The sequence below is a fragment of the Aulostomus chinensis genome, chromosome 21, assembly GCF_037954235.1.
Source record: "Aulostomus chinensis isolate RoL2024-O1b breed Wild chromosome 21, RoL_Achi_v1.0, whole genome shotgun sequence".
In the NCBI taxonomy this organism is placed as follows: Eukaryota; Metazoa; Chordata; class Actinopteri; order Syngnathiformes; family Aulostomidae; genus Aulostomus; species Aulostomus chinensis.
The window spans coordinates 4,902,501-4,921,860 of NC_141340.1; the positions used below are offsets into that span (position 1 = coordinate 4,902,501).

Genomic DNA, 19,360 nt, shown 5'->3' on the forward strand with positions numbered 1-19,360 from the left:
CAACCAGAAATTAAAAATACCTTATTTGAGTGTTGTTAACGGTACTATTCTTTTTTTTTTTGCCCAATTTTGCTGTTGTTAGCTGTCAGTCACCGTTAGCTTGACGCTAAATATACATGGCTAGCTCCTTTTGCATTCTGGGGTTACAAAGAGGGCATCCAAGTTTTGCCTGAGATTAAGACTTCTTGGGTTAAGTGTCACTTTACTGGACACAATGAAAAAGCAGATTCATTTTAATGTATTGTAAAGTTTGAGGACGTAAGGTTCAACTCTAGATATCTGGAGGGCGGGACCGTACATGTCTGGACGTTGTTGGACCAGTTCTTGGCTATACAACCCTGCCCTGGATGAAATAGCTGTCCATTTTGTATCCACACACCACTCAGGAGTGTAATGACCCTCCGGCTGATCTGTATTCCTTCGCTGCTCTTTTCCATTCTTAAAACCTCTACACTTAAGAGCTACCCAGATTATGTTTTATGACCACCTCATTACAGCATCGGTCACAAAAGAGAAATCAGAAAAAGAAATTTCTTGAGCCTTCATCACCTTGCTGTCTCATATGCATTATGTGTTTCACATTCCTGCACTTCTGTGGGGGGCAGGAAAATTGGCTGTAAAATGTCAAGACTTTGCCATTTCTTTCTGGAAGTGATATATAGCAAGTTGTGTTGAAACTGTTCTTATCATTATTCCCTGTAGACAAGCAGAGTTAAAGCTGGGGGATTGGACCCTGCTACAAAATAACACTGACAAAAGGCCCAGACTGAAACTCCCATCACAGTGCTTGAAGTACGTTGTAGTTTTACAGACGAGTGAAGTATCTCATTAGCTCTTATAGATACATCTCTCATATATGTTGTTCAACCAGGCTCACTTTGAAACAGTGTCTCTCTGGTAACATGTGATTTTGCTTTGAGTGATTGCAAGAGCTACTCATCTTCACACTTTCTGCTCCATACCTGAACAATATGGCCTAAAATCACCAGCTGTGCTGCATCTGAGATGAAATTGCAGTGGGTTTTACAGCATTTCTGCACCAAGAAGCTCAAATATTACTAAGACGATCTCCTCCACCTCCTCCCACTTGTGCTCTTTATACAGAAATCTGAACGCCATTCTGGCATTTCTGTCTTATTAGAGACAGAAGGGAAGCAATACAACTATTATTAAGCGCGACTTTAAAAAGGATTCAACCAGATTTTTTTTTTTAATCTTTCCTATAAATATATAGTTTTTTCTCAGTGCTGCTGTGCCCACACTGCTTCTCACTATTTAGCAGTTATTGCTTAGGCAATATGACTTAACGCCCATTTGTTCTTTGGATATACATAAAAGAGACTACAGGAACAAAACAGACTCCCACCATTTACACCATGTGTTTTTTTTGTGGGTTATTGATCCTTGCTGTGTTTGAATATTTCCAAATCAAGCCTCTTTCAATACTGTAGCACATCACTAACCGGCCTCGTGGCAATGGAGTTTAACAAAAACTGTGAAAGAGGATGAAAAGGTGGCAACTGCCCGGGGAATAAGCAAAGTCAGCCACTAGGGGTCCCACAAACCGACGGATCATTTGATGAATTGATTGTACTGCTAAATCTGCGCTGCTTCAGTTCTTGTTGGTGATTTTCGGCTAGCTTATGGCCGTCTTCCACGGAGCACCGCAGGGAGGATGGAAAGTATCACGACAATTGTCCTCGACAAAAAGCTAATGAGAATTTTGGATTGGATTTTCAAATCACTGCAGAAAAATATGTCCTGTCGTGAACAAATGTGATGAGTCTTTTGATTTTTGTTCTGTATCTTTACACTGAATTCTTATTTGATGCTTTTTGAAGCATAAATGCAATCGCTAAGTGCCGAGCTAACGTTATGCTAAGAAAGTAATGCCCCGCAGACACGTGACTTTCACGCAACTAGCTTCCTCTGCTTTTGGGCTGAGAAAATTTGTAGTCACCTTTAGTCACTTGTTAGCATTTTAACAAACATCCATTTAAAAATATCCTATGGACATGAGGAAACCAGACACGTGACAAAGCTAGCTCGGTTATTGGTTATAGGACTCTTTTCTCACACTAATCTATAATTTAGAACGATAGTCATAAAAAAAAAAAAAACCTGCACGCAGCGAGGGATCCTCCCTCAGAAGATGACATCTTGTTAAAAGGGATATACCGATCAAAATAAAGAGATAATGTTCAATATATAATATTTCAAGATGAACACAACACAACAACACAAAATGGTTGTGGTAGGAAACTTTTCATGGGCTGTAAACACGTGTGGGTGCTGCAGCAGGATTCATCACACGATTAACAGATTAACTGGATTGAGGGTGCACATCTCCTGAAAGCGGGGGGGGGGGGGGGGGGGGGGATCAAATGAAAGAACGCCAGAACAGTCTCTAGTGCAAACAGCAACACAATCAGAGAGGGATGTGAGTGACAGTGATGACATGGCCTCTGGCTACATGATGACTCAGTAAAAGAACCAGGGTGGCCTGCTTCTCTGCGAGGAGATTTGAAGATGACATTTGGAGGTTTATTTGGCACACGAGCAACTTGTAGACAAAGACACAAACTCCGCGGATGCTCCTGCAACAGCAGCAGGAAGCTCAATCAGCTTCATCTATATATTCTTATTACACTGCTCATTTTCAAGAGTAAATACAGTAAGTATATGGCGTCTTCAATAAAAATTCACAGTCTAAAGCAAGAAGCCTCCCAAACTTTTCCTCCTTGGGGCTCCCAGATGTAGCATGTCTGCCATGGGGCCTCCACAGAAAAGAGGAAATCAGCTTAGAGGAGACAGCTGGAGTCAGAGAGTGAGACAGACGGGGACAAAGGAGACTATCGGCAGTTTGTTGTGTGCTTTCATGCAATAACAGTTGGTGACTCACTTATAAAAGGGAGGGGGGAAAAAAAAGAGAAGTAAGAGAATAAAAGCCTAAAGGCATTTGTTCCCTTTTAGCTGAGGGCTAACTTAAGATGCTAACTGCATAGTGACGGTGGTTCAAAGCAACCTCCACATGTTAGATGAAAAGACAATTCCTGTATTTCATGCTCTAGCAAATTAATTACATGCAAAGCATTTAGAGTGTAGAAATGTTTGTGATGAAGGGTGATTTGTTTCCCTCCCACTAATATCCATGAATGGGAGCCAAATAAAGCAAAATCTGTCAGATCAATCATTTTCAACGCTTGTCACTGTTGAACACAGTCGTGACGACATTCCTGGATGCAACTCTTATCTGTCCTCTGCCCCGAGTGCCTGAATCAGTGCCAACACAGAAGAAACGGCTTGCCAGCAGATAAAGAGAAAGAGACAGACAGCTAAATAATCAGTCTGCAAAGACCTGGCAGAAGAACGTAATTACGGGATGAATGTATGAAGCATCTGTCTTTCTAGAGGCTTCTGCTGAGACCTTATGAGGGCGGAGAGAAACGGCTGTGCTGAGGGGAGGTAGAAACCCCAGAACGGGGATCACGTGTTGGCAAAAGATGAGGACACAAAGGTCAAAAGGAGAGCAGCACACAGGTCACTGGTCTGTTGGAACTTTGCCGACAAACAGCCACAAGACGTCGTTTAATCTGTAATTCCGCAGTCAGGTTACATGAGTACTTAAGTATGTTGCTTTCACTTTGTCATTGACAAGTTTAACAGGCTACAAAACGTCCTGAATTAAGTCGAGTCTGGCTTCTGTGTCACACAAGCAAGTATGAGTGCATCAAACAGGCGAGGAACTGACACCTGGTGGCATGGATAGCAACAGGAAATAGACGCGAAGAGCGCACAAACATCCGCCGTCACATGTAGACGGCTGGCAGCTGAGGTGCGTGAGGATCTGACAGCGACTTTGAGAAGGTCTGATGCTCCCACCAAGTCTTCGAACCAAAATCTGAGGGTCTTGTTGCGTGATCTCCTCCATGATCTGTGCCTACCAAAAAAAAGGGGGTCTAAAAGAAGGACAGCTGGTGGGCACCCAAGGCCGCGCCCGTGTTGTCAGACTCCAAAGAGAAGCTCCTGTAGCACAGATTGTTCCAAGAGCAAATGGTGGTTCTGATAGAGAGGTGACGGCATACGGACCGGTCAGAGCGCCGCTGCTGACCCCCGGTCACCGTCGAAAGCAGAGTAGAAGGGAGCATGTGAGCGTCAGAGCTGAACCGCGGAGCAATGGAAGAAGGTGGCCTGGTGTGAGGAGTTCAAGCGGCCAACTCGGCCTCCAGAGCAGATCATCGAGGCTCCACTTCGTAACTTTAAAGACGTAAACCAACTCTCGCCAACCCTCCGGAGAGGAAGGAGTTTTGAGTCTCCACTCCCCCGGTGTCAGTGAAACTGCTCGTGTTATCATGTCTGAGTCAGTTGTGATGAAAAAAAAAATCCAATTTTTCATCTCGCTTATTTTCCAGAGGAGAGCACCGTGATATCAATGACCCATCCACAGAAATACCAAATACCAGAGTCTAAAACTGGACCAGATTTGACAGAAATACCACAAGGCACCAAAGCCTTATCAGCACCAAAGGCAAACAACCCATTTTTTTACACTTGGACACCCAGAACATTTTTGGGCTTTTAATTTTATATTGTATTTCCTTTCCCGTGGGTTGGTCTGGAGGGCTAAACAGGTTAATGCACACACCCTCAAGATGTCACTGAACAAAAAGCAATCAACAACAACCCTAATATAACAATAACATTCAAGAAAACAGGCTCCGGTATCAGAATCAGTATCTATGTGGAGTGGAATAAGGTCGGAACATTGCGCCTCTATTTTCTTTCCTCCACTCTTTAATTTCAGAATAAGCTGCCAAAAAAAAAGAAAAAGAAAGAAGCTTCCTTGCTTGGCGTGTGGGTGTCATGACATCAGCCTGCGGTACCTCACATGCCGCAGGAAAACTTCAGGAAGGTTACAGGGTGTCAAAAAAAATTGGAGACCAACCAACATCGGTTAGATATTTATCCAAAAATCTCAACAACACGGCCTCAAACTGTGACCCAATATCAGGTCTGTGTGTGTGTGTGTGTGTGTGTGTGTGTGTGTGTGTGATGGAGTGAGAGAGAGAGAGAGAGAGAGAGAGAGAGAGCGCCAGGTCTGCACTCTCCAGCTGGTTATGAACTCTCTTAAGTGGTTTGTTTTGTATTAGAGAGGTGAAGGAGAGTGTTTGGTTTTCATCTGTTCAACAGTGAACAATGTTCCAGCGTACTTCCTGTCAGCTCGGCAAACATGTTCTGACCCGTAAATCTTAAAAACTAACAAAAGCTAAGACTCCAGTAATACCCCCCCCCCCACACACACACACACACACACACCACCACCACCACCACCCAACCCGACTGTCCGTGTACTGCTGATGTGCGCGTTCATTTTCCCCCACTTTTCATATTCACTCATACATTTGCATCCTATATTACTTTCATTCTCTTCGTCAAGAATTAATTGGAAGCTGAAATTGCTTTTTAAATTGTTTCAACTTGCATCGACTGACCTAATTAGTTCAATGATTACACTCGGCGGGAAGAGATCCCTGCCCAAATGATGTGACTAATCTGAATGAATATTTCAAACCCATGTCTGCAATTAATGTCATTTACATACGTAATGTGTCTTCTAGATTACTTAATTATGTTTGTGTTCTCCGATAACGTCACTGACAGGTGTCTTGTTTTTGGGTTTTTTTTTTTTTGTTTTTTTTTTTGTGTTGTTTCTCCTTCCCGGAGTAGAGTAGAATAAAAGTAAAACAAGAAGACGCGAGCAGATGTCCCAGTTCATTCAGCTCTCATGAATATTGCAGCACGTACAGGAACTGTGGCTCTACCTGCCTCACAGAGCTGTCGAGCTCCTGTGGCTTGATAAATATATTCACTGTCATTCACTGGCTTGTCAGATACTGACAGAAATTGATTTTCCTTGCAGTTAGTTCCCTGTGGTTTTGAAAGATGAAGAGCAAAAAAAAAAAAAAAAAAAAAATCAAAAATGAAAAAGTAAAATCTTATAAACTAGAATGTTTTAGTTATCAGGTCTAAAACTTTTGGACTATTTTATGAAAGAAATGGGGCAAGATTTTCTGTCTCCGGACGCACTTCTCGTCTTCTGCATTTATTTAGTTTAAATTAAAGCGCCTATCTCATCTAATTCAATGTTTTGATATTCAAATCTTAGCACAGGTTTACTGTCATAACCTAAAAACCGATGACACATTTGCTTGTCATTCAAATGCTTTCTGAATGCAGTTACTAAGAGGTGGACGTGAGATGAGCCCCCTGCATCCTTGCCGTCCCATCAAAATAAATCATAGTCAGCAGCTAGCAGCTGAAAAGCCTGTTATTTAAGGACAGAAGTCAGCAAACGACAGCGTGGCTAAAGCTTGACAGCGTGGCGGCGGGGCTCGCCTACGAAAGAGTGTGGGAAAAAAAAACAAAACGTGTCATTGTAAGATGAGGAAAAAGGATCTGACCCCTACGCCCGCGTGACGCAGCTAGCTGCCTGTATCCTGACGTTTAGCTCACGATAAACTGTCAAGCACAGAACAAATTTTGCTCCACAGGAAGAAAACTGTTGAATTTAGGACCAAAAAAACCCCCGAAACATTTCACTTTTCACCAGTAGGCACTGGTGGCATCCATTCATTGTAGCGCGGGACGAACGCTGCGAGATCTGTGCGTTGTGAGTGCGTTGTCATAATTAGCAGAGGTTTATTTACCTAAATTACAGACAGGTTGGATTCACGCGGCATTGAGATGACGGACGGCTGCCGTTGTTACAAATTACTGGGGTTCTCAGGTGAGGCTTGTCCCCGCGAGAGGAGGCGTCAGAACACAGGTGGACCGTACCAAAGTCAAACCCACCACAAGGCCTTAAAACAGCAGAAAGGTTAGTTAGCGGCTAGCTGCAATGCTAGCTGCACCTGTCGCTAAAAAGAATGGAATATTCCTAGAATTATGGATGGATTATATTGGATTTCAGCAAATGTCAGAACAATGTTTGATATTTACAGATATTATTTTTATTCCCTGTATTTTATAGTATCCATATGAGCTATGTAAACTCTAAAAAAAACAAATATAAATGTTGAGAAAATTTTCAATGAATAAAAAAAAACATTTGGAAGAGACCATAAATCATACATCAATTGTTTTCTCATTTCTGGGGAGCAAAGAAGAAGAAGCTTGAGTAAAAGCGCGCTGATATGAATATATACTCGTAAATATATTAAAAACTGACCACTATCTGCTGATAATGATGATTCCATCTTTTGAAAAAACAAGCATTTTTCTCCTTTTGAAGTTTCATGGCGAGACAGAACATCAACCACGTGCGAGAGGCCCAATTAAGGTGTTCTATTAATCTTTAGAAGCTGCAACCTACCGGGACTCAAAATGAGTAATAAACAGAAACAATCCAAGGAAACAGATGATGGTACAGACGCTGCCTGGGAATTCACAAGTAGGTAAAATCAATATTCTCTAATAATGCTTGACAAGGCTACTTGACTTATTTAGATTCTTTACATTAAACTGAAGGGGGGGGGGAGCCCTCCCCCCTCAAAAAGTCTTTAGCTTGTTGTTTTTTTCCTCTTCTTTTCCCCCCCAAAGTGATGAGTGATGTTCATTAGCAGGAGGGGATGGAAACAGAAGTAGGGCTGTAATCGCAATGAGCTCCTCCATTTCCTCACATGTCAAAACCTGGAGGGAAAAATCAATGTGAAGAAAGAAATATTATTTACCTGATAGACTGTGGCTCACTGCAAGATGTCAACAAGCTATTCATGTTTCACCAGAAGATTGCTTTCTGAGGCTAAGTGGGGAATTAAATGATGGTAGATCTAATTTTACCCGTAGTGGTTAGTCAGGCTACATTTTAGTGAGACAGATGTTCGGAGGTTGTGCGTTTTTTTTTGTTGTTGCTTTTTTTAAAACTCAGATTTAGCTCAGAGGGTCTCTGAAGCCTGGGTGTAATCAGACAGACATTTGCCTTTTTTTTTTTTTTTAATCTCAATCCACTGAGCATGCAATCCTGTTTGTGGGGTTGGGGGGGGGGGGCATAATTGCAGAAACGTGCACACACAAACACACTTCTGGGATTATCACATATGGGTTACGCTCACTTGCTCTCATTTTGTGCCACATACTGATTAGACAAAGACATAATAAGATGCTAATAAAATGTACAACTTCTGCATCTCATTTCACTCTCCGAGTTAGCAAACCCTGCTAAGCAAAACAAGCCCCTAGTCTGTCCATATGCTGCAGCCAGTTAAGGATTCCCTGTCAGCCTCAATCAAACTTTGGATGTGGAGCAGAATACATTTTCACCATCACCAACTGTCCCTTGCTACCCCTGAGTGAACTGTTTGTTGAGAGGAACATAAAAGGTTTGCTCAGTGGACATGTTTTTGCCCTCAGGGATACACACACTCAACAGCTAGCTAGCTAGCCCTGGCTAGCCGTCACTCCATGAGTGCACCTGTGCTTTCCTAGTGGCAGACACAGAAAATTGAGGTCATGATCCTCATGAGTATGTGGCTCAAGATGCCTGCCTCTTGAAATTTTATATATATATATATATATATATATATATATATATATATATATATATATATATATATATATATATATATATATATATAAAATTGTCTTTTTCAATGTACATTTCTTTGAAATACCCACTCAGGAAATGTGATAAATAATGATGAATTTATATTCTACTGCTGAAAGTGGGGGAAATATCTCATGCATGGCTGCTTCTCCTGTGACAACAATCAATCCTCTTGTATTAGTACTAATAAAGAGCACTGTTATACCATGTAGGAGCTCAGTTTAAAGTGCCTTTAATTCATGATTTTCTATGTTTAATGAATGCACATTGTTAATATTTGTGTGAATTGATTGATGGTGGTGTTCAAATATGTGAAGGAGTGTGAATACTGTACTTCCAAAAGCCTCCTTAACCCCTTGAATCCTAAACACTTGTGAATGGTGTCAAAAGTCCAATGAAGTTGTCAGGTGCAGTCAACATAGAGAAGCAGCTCAGGACTTTTAGCGTGAAGTTGAGCTGGAATACATGTTCACTTACTCAAGAATACATACACACACACACACACACACACACGCACAAAAATCATTTCTTCATGTCATTATATGACTTTTTCCTTCCCTTGAAACAAAAAAACAATGCAGATTTACATCAGCGTGTACCAAAGAATTTAAAATCTCACGACGTCCATCAGTGTGTCTACATCTCCGAGCCACGCTACACTGGCTACGCTACACTAGCTAGCTTGCTAGCATGGAGCCTGGGAGTGTCTCACTGTTAGCCATCTTGACCCTATCTTGCGATTACCACCTTGCTGGGTTGAACGTGTTCATGAAAACTGCAGATTAAAAGCAAGGCATTTAAATAGAGGACTCTGACAACAACATGGAGCACAAGATGGGCTCGTCTCCCTGTCTACTCTGGACACGCCTACTTTTCAGCATGCCAATCAAAGTACTTCTCAACCTACATAAGTGTATTTTGCCTTTTAAGATCTCACATGGACGCTTCATACCTCCCCTATCACTTTTTGGTGACTCCACTTTGCAGACAGAGCCAGCCATGTATACTTAGCTGGAAGCTAATGGCTAACAAAGCTGCAAAAACAAAAAACATCCTTTAACAAAGTCTAAAGCAAGTTTGTGAGTACTACAGTGACCCTCTATGAGAGAAGTATTACTTCAGTCTCATCTGTTTCTGGTTATTGTATGAAACCAAGTTCTCTTATTGCAGATTCAGATTAAAACAACATCCATACGGATGAGTTTGCAGCTATGAAGGCCGCTCTGTAGCAGCTACGATGTCTTTCAAGGCCGAGAATTTCTGAGTGTCACTGCATCCACAGCTGGTCACAAGCAGGTGAGAGACAGCTGAGGCCAGCAGGACGACACAGTGAGAACAGCTGATCCCTGCAGAACCAGCTTGGAGCTGACCCAGATGAGGACGCTCCACTGTAATCGGGTCCCAGAGGTAATCTAGGCAGGACATTATCTGCTTGGCTGCTTCGCTGCAGCATCTGGGCTGCTCTGACACCTGCTCCAGAAGGCCTCGCCTCTCCTCTGCCCTTTTTTTTTTTTTTTTGGTCTTATTTCACATTTGTTTGTTTACTCCTTTTTCTTTTTTTTTCTCCGTGACTCTACATGAACATCGCTCCGCCTGGACAGATCAGACACGTCATCCTCCTTGTTTGTCTGTCTGCACTGAAGCCGATGGGTTCTGTCTCCAGTTATTTAGGTGTAATGAGAGCTGTAATTGCTGAGAGGAATGCTCAACTACTCATCTAGCAGCAAACAAAATGATCTCTCCAATTAGATGTTTCCAATGCTTGGTGTTTCTATGCTAATTTGGTTTTAAATTGCCAGAAGCACTTGCTCTGGCAGCCAAGAATGGTTTCAAATGTTTTATTCAAAGTGCAATCAGCATTTAAACTGTAAACACTGACCTGATGTGTTTTCCGCTGCCCTCTTTTTTGATTCACTGTATGTTCTGTGCTTTGGTGCACATTTATTTCTAGTTGACGTGAATAAAGTTCTGCATTTATCAGCTTGTTTGTCGCAGGGTTTGATTTGTCTTTAATGAGTCTACCGTTTCCCTTCTAGCCCAAGTGGATGTACAGTCAGGTGACAAATTAAAGTCAAAGCAGCGGAGGGAAACGGCTAATCCACAGCAGCTGCTTCCGTAACGATGATGAAAATGACGCCAATCGTGTGTGAGCGTCGCAGACACCGGATCTCCACCCAAATGAACACCTAAGGAACAGTTTTAGACAACACTGCAGCAAAAAAAAACAAAAAGAAGACATGAAGAGAAAAAAAAGCGGTGTCTTCGTGAGGCGCCAAAGCTACGGAACATTCCACACGTCCAGAATCTCTCAGAACCGTTCACTACGCTACGTCAGGTCCACGTGGGGGCTGGAGGTTGGTACCGACAAACACCAGACTTTACAGCTAAAGGCCACAGGTCCAGTTTACTGCGTTTCTTGAGTAGACGGTAACTGTATCGATACAAAATACTACTTAGAGAGAAGAGAAATATCGTCAGCGAAAAACAAGAAAAGCTTTACGAGTCCACCACAACATGACCCCTCATCAACAGCGGCTCCATTCACCTCAAATAATCTTGAATCATCCCAGGTTCTGCCCCCATCCCTAAAATGGAAATATTCCGACTAAACTGTTGGCGTGGCAAAGGAAGACGAATATTCCACTGACAGTCCCGCTCATGTGCTTGTGCTCAAATTCAGAATGGCTAAGCCTGCCAGCGAGACTAAACTAGAGTTTAGTTAACTTGGTTGTTTCCCTCCTGCTCGGTTCAACTATTACAAATTAGGAGACTTTAGGTTTTTTGTTTTTTTTCCTAATTTACATTCTTGAAAGAATAAAAAGGGATCTTCAGTGTTTTGTTAACTTGATTATGAATCTTGGAATGTCAGGCCGGACGAGTTCTATGACTTGTTAGAAGGACTTCATGTCAGCATTAAGCTGGCGCGCTTCGCCATGGACAGGTGACATGTTGACATCAGAAAATCCAACCAGAAGAAGCTGTTTACACGATCTTTGCCAGATTTGGAGTGTTGGGAATTTTGGAAAAAATTGAGCAAAACGAGCGCGCGTGCTTCTGAGCTGCTGGCATCATTCATTCTTCGTGCAGATTTCGAGCAAAATTAACAGATACCCTCATGTCAGTTCATGTAGTTCTGGGATCCGGGGCTCAGCTACCAGCATGGAAGGAGCTCCAACAGCTGTACTTGCTCATCTTCATTCTACATTACATTACATCTGTGTTTTATCTGTTAGTTTGTTTTATGAAGTCGGCCTCCCACATCTATCTGAATCTACTGGAGCCATCTTCAGAGCGGCCGCCTCTCTCTCTCTCTCTCTCTCTCTCTCTCTCTCTCTCTCTCTCTCACACGGCTCTAATGGCGACGCTCTGTGGGCTGGTGTGAAAAAGTTAAGTGTGCTGAAACCGGCGTTTGCAACCCCAGAGAGATTCACCAGCGTCTAAAATGACACTTTAGTTACAGGAGATTGAGTGAAAATGCAACGGTAGAAAATGTGGTGATGGGATTTTGATTTAATCCTGTCTCAGATGAAAAACAACACAACAGCGAGAACGGATCTATATGTAATCTGGAAACTCATTTGGAACGCTTTGATCCCCTGTGATTCTGCTACTGAATGTAATTTGATGAACAGTGTGATTAGAAAATTGTAATGAATATGTTAAGTCGACCTGAAGCAGATGTGGCGGGGAAGCTATCAGGTTGTTAGGATCGATATCTGCACGGCGAGCTGACAAACTGAGCGAACCCTTGAAGCATTTGTTTATTTATTTATAGCTTTTTAACATCAAGAATTTACTTGTGACACATATAGCTGCCATGTTCACCTTTTTTTTCCTGTTGCCTTTGTATTCGTACTGTTGCAAGCGCCCCGTTTTATGACGCACACATGATTTTTTTTTTTTACCAATTTCAGACTGTCAGTCGGGTAAAACAACAGCTTTCAGACTTCTTGGTGTGCCTCTATTAACACAACATGGACACACACACACAAGATCGAATGTTGATGAAATGAAAAGACAACTTGATCTATTTTTTAAATTTTTTTTTTGAAAACACAATCGGGTTCCATGTCAGTGCAGGACTCATTTAAGAGAGGCACCGGGAGTCAAACGGCTCCCATAATAGACACAGGGAAGTCATTCAGCCTGACCCTATTCTTCTGATACGGGTTTAATTGCCCAGAATATGAAGTGTGAGATCCCCCTACTTATCAAATTAACAGCTCAGAAAAGGACAGTAAAGTACTTAACACTGGTTTCAGTGGAATGAGTCATAGTGAAGGTAAGCTGTTTGTCTGGTAGAGGCAGGGGGCGGGATGGCGGGGCTGGGGGGTAGACCCTACAAGAGGGGACCTTTGGTTGGACTTTAATGGGAACTATAAGTGAACAGCAGCTGCAGAACATCTGACGAAAGACGGTCTGACTGTGTCAAAGGGTCAACGTGCCAAGACGCACTGCACTTGTGAAGATCAAAATCTACTTTTTGCCTTTCAGGCTCAAGAAAGACTCTTCCCCTGTCGGATCGGTATTTCCTGTTTCCTCTTCACTGCCAAGCGAACTTGAAACAACCTCTGGAAATATCACACCCCAATATTAGGCAACTTTCCATCTCCTGGTTTACAGCGAATGAAGCTGGCTCGTCGTTGCACGCCTTCACCAGAAGATGGCAGTAGAAGCAACACACGCTCAGAGGAACAAGACCGGACATCTTTGCTACCCGTCAGCACAAACAGAGAGATGGAAATACTTTGACTTTTATTACCTGCTGTTGCTACCAGCCACATTTTCCATGAGTCATTTTTTTGGGAGATTTCCTTATTATATAAAAGCTTTTTTTTTCTTCCAATTCATAACCTAAAATGTGCATCAAACCCAATGGAAACTTGACTATCGACGCCCCCTAATACGACGTTAGCTTTGATGGACGCTGCTCCTCACTATTTCACTGAATTTAAAAACTTTTGTTGAGGAAACGAAGCAGGATTTTCAGAAACACCAATAATGCTGAACTCGAAAAGAAAAACCCTGATGTATTGAATGAATGAATTATTCTTCGAGAAAAAAGGGGCGCAGCAGACTTCATTCACTTACTAAGGACGTTGACTTAATGCTACAGCGCTAACTTTTTGTTATCCTGCAGATTAATGTAAAGGGAGGGAACAGCATATTAAGTTATTTAATCAATAGATGAAGGAAACCACACACAAACACACACACACACCTCAGAGATGACGCGTGCTGCACATTCGCCCTCGCTGACGTAGGGTCAAATCAGGGCATTTCACACTGAAATCCTCAACTACTTTTGGGTATTTATGGAACAAAAAAGGTCAATAAATCCAGTCAAGCTCATTTTAGATGTACTTTTATCTTCTAAGTGTGTCTGAGAACAAAAAAAAAGAAAAAAGAAAAGAAGAATCTGCTCCTGATCTGTCACGCTGACGTTACTCGTCTTCATTTGCTCCCATTCTGACGGAGAAGTACCAGAGTTACAGTGACTCCGAGAATAATTAGCACTGGTTCCATGTGTTCCATTGAACTGCTGATTCAATCTATAGGTGTGAAAGAGTTGACAATGGCGCACATAAACAAACACACGCCTGTGCGTGTGCGTGTGCGTGTGCGTGTGCGTGCGTATGTCCTGGAGTTAAGCACATGCTTAGTGCAAACAGGCTGATGTTTTTAGGCATGACAGCGGCAGTGATGTGGAGATCATCTTTCTCTGCCGGTCTCATGACCAGGTCTGGCTTGGCCCAGATAACAGCCGACCTGCCTGGAGGGGAGGCACAACACCGCGGGACCGAATAGAAGCCATCGCCACGCTTAGCGGGGGAGACGTCCAGGAGCGCGGCAGAAACACCTCCACGCCGAGGTGACATGACGCAATGATTTCTAGGAGAAGAGCAGGTGCACGACTGAAGGTGTTGGACAGCGTGCGGACGACGCCTCGCTGTTTGACTACCACCTCGAGAGCTAAGAAAAATAAAGATGAAAATGTCAGCGAGGCACTCGGAGACGCCTCTGTTTCAGCCGACAAATGAAGGCCTCGGACGCTAAAGTCGGCTTGTTTATTTATTGAGGCTTTTCAGATTTGTAGAACTTAGTGAGCGATCAGATTTCATCAAATCACGGATAAAATGTGACATTTGATAATGGACGTATCTCTCAACGCGATCTGGAAGACCTGCAGCTTTGGTTTGACAGACGGAACTTTTCAAATCTCCCCTCCGTGATCGTCGGCGTTCCTCCCCAACAGCCTCTCTGTTCCGTCACATCAGAGGAAACAGAAAAATCTCCCCATTGTTCAGGTTTAAGCCTGTGAATTAACAAGTCGGGTGCTAAAGCCGCTATATGACTCAACCGTCTGCAACGGAAAGCCAAAGGTCACAGGTTTATGTGCTGGTGCTGCGGTTCATTCATCAAGCTGGGAACTGAGTCATACCTGGTTCTCTCTCTCTCCCCCTGATTCTCTCTCTCTCCCCCTTCTCCTTCTTCTCCCTACCTCTACCTGTCTGGTTAGCATGTTAGCAACATGCTAACCAGACAGAAACATGCTGCCATCTTCTGTCCCGAAACCTCTTTTTGTTTTGTTTTTTAAAAAAAAGAAGAAACTCTAGGGAGGCTCTTGGATGTGATAGTTGGAGGAAACATCAGTCCGCCGAGATGTATAATACTACAAATACTTCATATTGTACTACGAAAGGCAGGCTACATTTGCTCTCTTTCAATATTACTTGCATGTTCACATATTAAAAGTATTATTTACAGTATTTCCATTTGTTAATGCAGCAGCTAGACAGAAATTGGAATCTGTACTTGGGGATTTACTCCGATGGTACTTCACTTTGGTACTGCGTTTAGAGGTATCTTTAGATACTCGGTGGTATGGAAGCTAGTATTCTTGTTTGAAAAGAACTATTTTTCATATCAATCCATCGTATTTTTGCTGTAAAAAAAAAAATCATCGTCAATTATCATGACGCCATGTTAAAGCTAAACCCCCCCACCCACCTCTGGCTGCCATGGCAACCACACTAGCCTCTGTATTTTCCTTCTACGCTGTTTTCAGACACTATCTGCTACATCACGCAGCCTGAAGTCGCTTGACCGAATTTTCTGACACATCATCCGACTGCCGACAGCTGATTGGTTGTCACACTTCCCTGAACAATCCAGAGGAGCCGGCGCCACTCGAGGAGAGCAACTTGAGGATGGGTTCCAAACTTGCTCGAATTCAACAGAGCCGGTGATACCTTGGCTTTACTAACTGAGTATTTCGGGTACAACAGCAGTACCTTTTGCAGTATGTATGCATCTGATCCCTCGAGAAAACCGCCACCGCCTGGATTTGCTCTCTGACCTGCGTGGATTCATCAGGGGGGTCGACACTTAAATAAAACATCTCGTCTTGATTGCACCGACACGTCTATTAAAAATTCAGCTTCACCTTTTGCTTTAATATTTATCAATATTCATCTCCGCTACGTTGTGATTTTGCTCCTCTGTGGCAGCCTGTTTAATGACACTGGGACTCAACTGTCTCCACCCAGACTTAATGGTCCGGTCCGTGTAGTAGCGGCCCACAATATCACACCCACAGAACCTGTGGTGTGTTAAACTGGATACATACGGATCCAAATGAAGCGGAGACCTTTTTTTTTTCTCCTTGCGATGGGAAGTCGAAGCCAAAATTCTGGATTCCGGAGGATAATTTAGAGCACGTGTCAAAGGACCTGCGTGAGACTTTACTAGCAGTTTTGGTTCGGTCGGTTTCCAACAGCAGCAGCGCTGCTAAACTAACAAGTCACGGAAAAAAAATAATAACAATGAAAGAAAAAAAACAACAGCACAGAAACACAAGAGAAGTCAAGACTGGAGTTGCGGACCGAACTGTTATTTATTTGCTTTTCTCGCAGCGTAATAATCTCAACTTGCCCTACGATCACGTGTTGTGGGATCAGATGACCTACATCCAGGAGGATTTATGAATCACAGCCTTCAGAAGCTAATTTGTCCAGCAGCAAGGGTGTGTGTGTGTGTGTGTGTGTGATGGGGGGGACTTACAGTACCACAATTACAAACTGGGGTTATCCTAATTACTTCCCCTGCTATTGAGTGGGTGGCTCAGCATACTGCAGGTTAAAGAGACGCCTGCTGCAGCAAAGGTGCATCGATATATGGATAGTTTGAATATACTTGTATTCCTGCAGCTGCACGGCTGTTCTTCAGATAACAAACCGAAGAAGAAGGAGAAGAAGGAGAGAGAGAAGGGGGAGAGAGGAGGAAGAAATGGCTTGAATTGTTGATTCTAATTTCATGAAACATTCCAGACACAAAAATCTCATCAGGTAACCTTCAGGTAACATTGATGCCATCGCTAACGAGCCAGCCTTGCAAAATAACACGTCAGCCACAGGTGCATATTTCTGTCACCTTTATTGCAAATACAGATGCGTGTCCACTCATATTAGATACCTGCAGAGGGGAAAATGTCTGTTCATCCTCGTTGATACTGAAAACATTGAACTCTCCCCAAGAATCAAAACTCCCTTTGTCCACCCAGCATCATCTATTCAGAAAAAAACACGATAACATCCCAAAAATACTTGACACTGCCACCAGCAAAAGTATAATGAAATCGAAAAAAAGAAAGAGAGAGAGAGAGAAACAAAAAAAAACAACAAACCTGTGAGGCTCAGCTGCAAGAAAAGTATCAACGTCACCAGGCTTTTTTTTTTTAAAAATCACTCCTTTTTTTTCTTCATATGATAAAGAAAAGAGGAACAAAGTAAAAGATCGGTGGTGATTCACCGAGACATCAAAATCACAAAACTCGAAGGCAACAAACAACACTGCCAAATGCAAACCAAAGCATAGCAACAGCAAAAGTCGACAGAAACAAAAACAAAAATATATATATGTATATATATATAAAAACAAAAAAAAATATGTGTCAAAACCACCCAATAGAAAAATCTCAATACCGACAAAAGCTGCTCGGTTTCGACCCTCTGAAACAAAACTGCAAAGCAAGTAAACCGTTCACCCTCTCGCCACTCTCCATCAGAATAACTGCATGCTAAAAACTTGAAGCCTGGATGTGTGAAAAACGCTCAAAACCACCACGTCAATGCTCAATTCAAACACCAGCAAAAGGAGGAAAAATAAAAAAAAAAAAAGGAAGGGAGGGGGGGGCAATTAAAAAGACCAAAAAAAAAAAAAAACTGCTTACAAAAAAAAAAAGCCATTGGAAATGTACTCACCGAGCGGGAGTAAAATGTTGCAATAAAAATTGTGATTATGGCTCAAAATACAGTATGGCGGTGCCGAGCCGAAATGCTTGTGCCTTTTCTCTAGATCTCTGGCTCCGGATCTGTCATGTGACTCATCCAGCCTCGACTTCCAGCAATGAGAGAGCGCCGTTGAACAGCTGATGCTGAATGCTCTCCTAGCGGCTTCGTCTCTCTCCAAAAGTAAAAAAGAGGTAGTCCTTATCATCCCTTAGTTATGACTGCGCCGCTTGTGTGTTTTTCCCTTTTTCACCTTCTTTTTTTTTAGTGTTTTCCCCCTCTCTCTCTCTCTCTCTCTCTCTCTCTCTCTCTCTCTCTCTCTCTCTCTCTCTCCTTCCCGCTTTTTAAAGATGCAGAGCTCACTCGGTGTCATCGCGGGATTCTTTCCGATTCATTCAGTGGAAGAACGCATGAAAGCTTTTACACACACACACACACACACACACGCACGCGCACGCACGCACGCACGCACACACACTCGCGTTTCCCCGCGCCTGGAGGTGAATTCAAGGGGGCTCTAACACGTAGGATATGTATAGAATAGAGTTATGCGGCTGATTTCCCGCTACAGGAGGGTTGCAGGAGGCAAAAATTAAATAAATAAATAAATAAATAAATAAACCCAAAACAACAACAACAACAACAACAACAAAAAACGCCCAGCATATTGGAGCTGTCCATGGTTCTGGAATGTTTAAAAAAAAGGAGGCGGTAAGAGCAGCAGTCTCTGTCCGTGGTTCTGAAACTGAGAGTCTAGGAACCTCTATGTATGAAACAGTCACATTCTTTACAAGAACAAAAAACAAACAAACCAAAACCAAAAATAAAAATCCCTTCAATATCGGAGGAACCGTATAATCATCAACCGTCTCCGTGCTGAAGACGAGGAGGACGTCCGAGAGACATCAGGATATTCAGGGCTCTCCATAGATCGGAGATTGAGATCTTAAATTCTTTAAAAAAAACCAAAACAACTACAACACCCTGATCATTATACCGCAACAGTAGAGAGCAAATGCCTCGGCAACATCCGATTCCCTCGCCTCTAAGTCGATGGGTTTTCAGTTACATGTCTGAAATAAGACCTGAGGTTCACACACCGGCTAATGTTTTGTCCCCCATCCTGAAATGTGCTGGTAAATATCACACTCGTGAACTTCAGAAACAGCTTTAACAAGACGGCAGAGGTTGTCGCCCATATTAACCGTCATCACACCGTGCAATGAAGAACCTGCGAGCGTCTCCAGTGTGGGCTTTCAACCAGCTCCACTGACTGTTCCTTCCGGCCATGAATATGATTAAATATGTAGATTGTTAGCCGTTTCTATGGAGTTTCTGTTCTAAATGCCTTGAGGACCTCATACTTACGACCTGCCATGAAGGAATGAATGTGTTTGGCAGCCGTGTGATGGGTGCCATTATCTCCCATTCATCATGGTAAATGTAGATCCCCCAGATCTGATTATTA

The 19,360-nt window shown here is 42.7% G+C and overlaps 1 protein-coding gene across 5 annotated transcripts in view; it reads right to left on the reverse strand.

The window, feature by feature from the left end:
• The window catches only part of ralylb (RALY RNA binding protein like b), a 124,281-nt gene that overhangs the window by 80,769 nt on the left and 24,152 nt on the right, over window positions 1-19,360 (reverse strand). The window contains exons 1-3 of one of the 5 annotated variants that reach the window (XM_086190838.1): window positions 17,866-18,108; window positions 17,289-17,361; window positions 17,078-17,171 (exon numbers count right to left, since the gene is read on the reverse strand). The exons of 2 other annotated variants lie outside the window; for them this stretch is intronic. The gene's annotated coding sequence lies outside the window, so the exon portion shown is untranslated. Of the gene's footprint in view, window positions 1-17,077; window positions 17,172-17,288; window positions 18,109-19,360 lie in introns of those variants that run through there. 2 more of the 5 variants (XM_086190837.1, XM_086190836.1) reach the window with 2 other exon arrangements.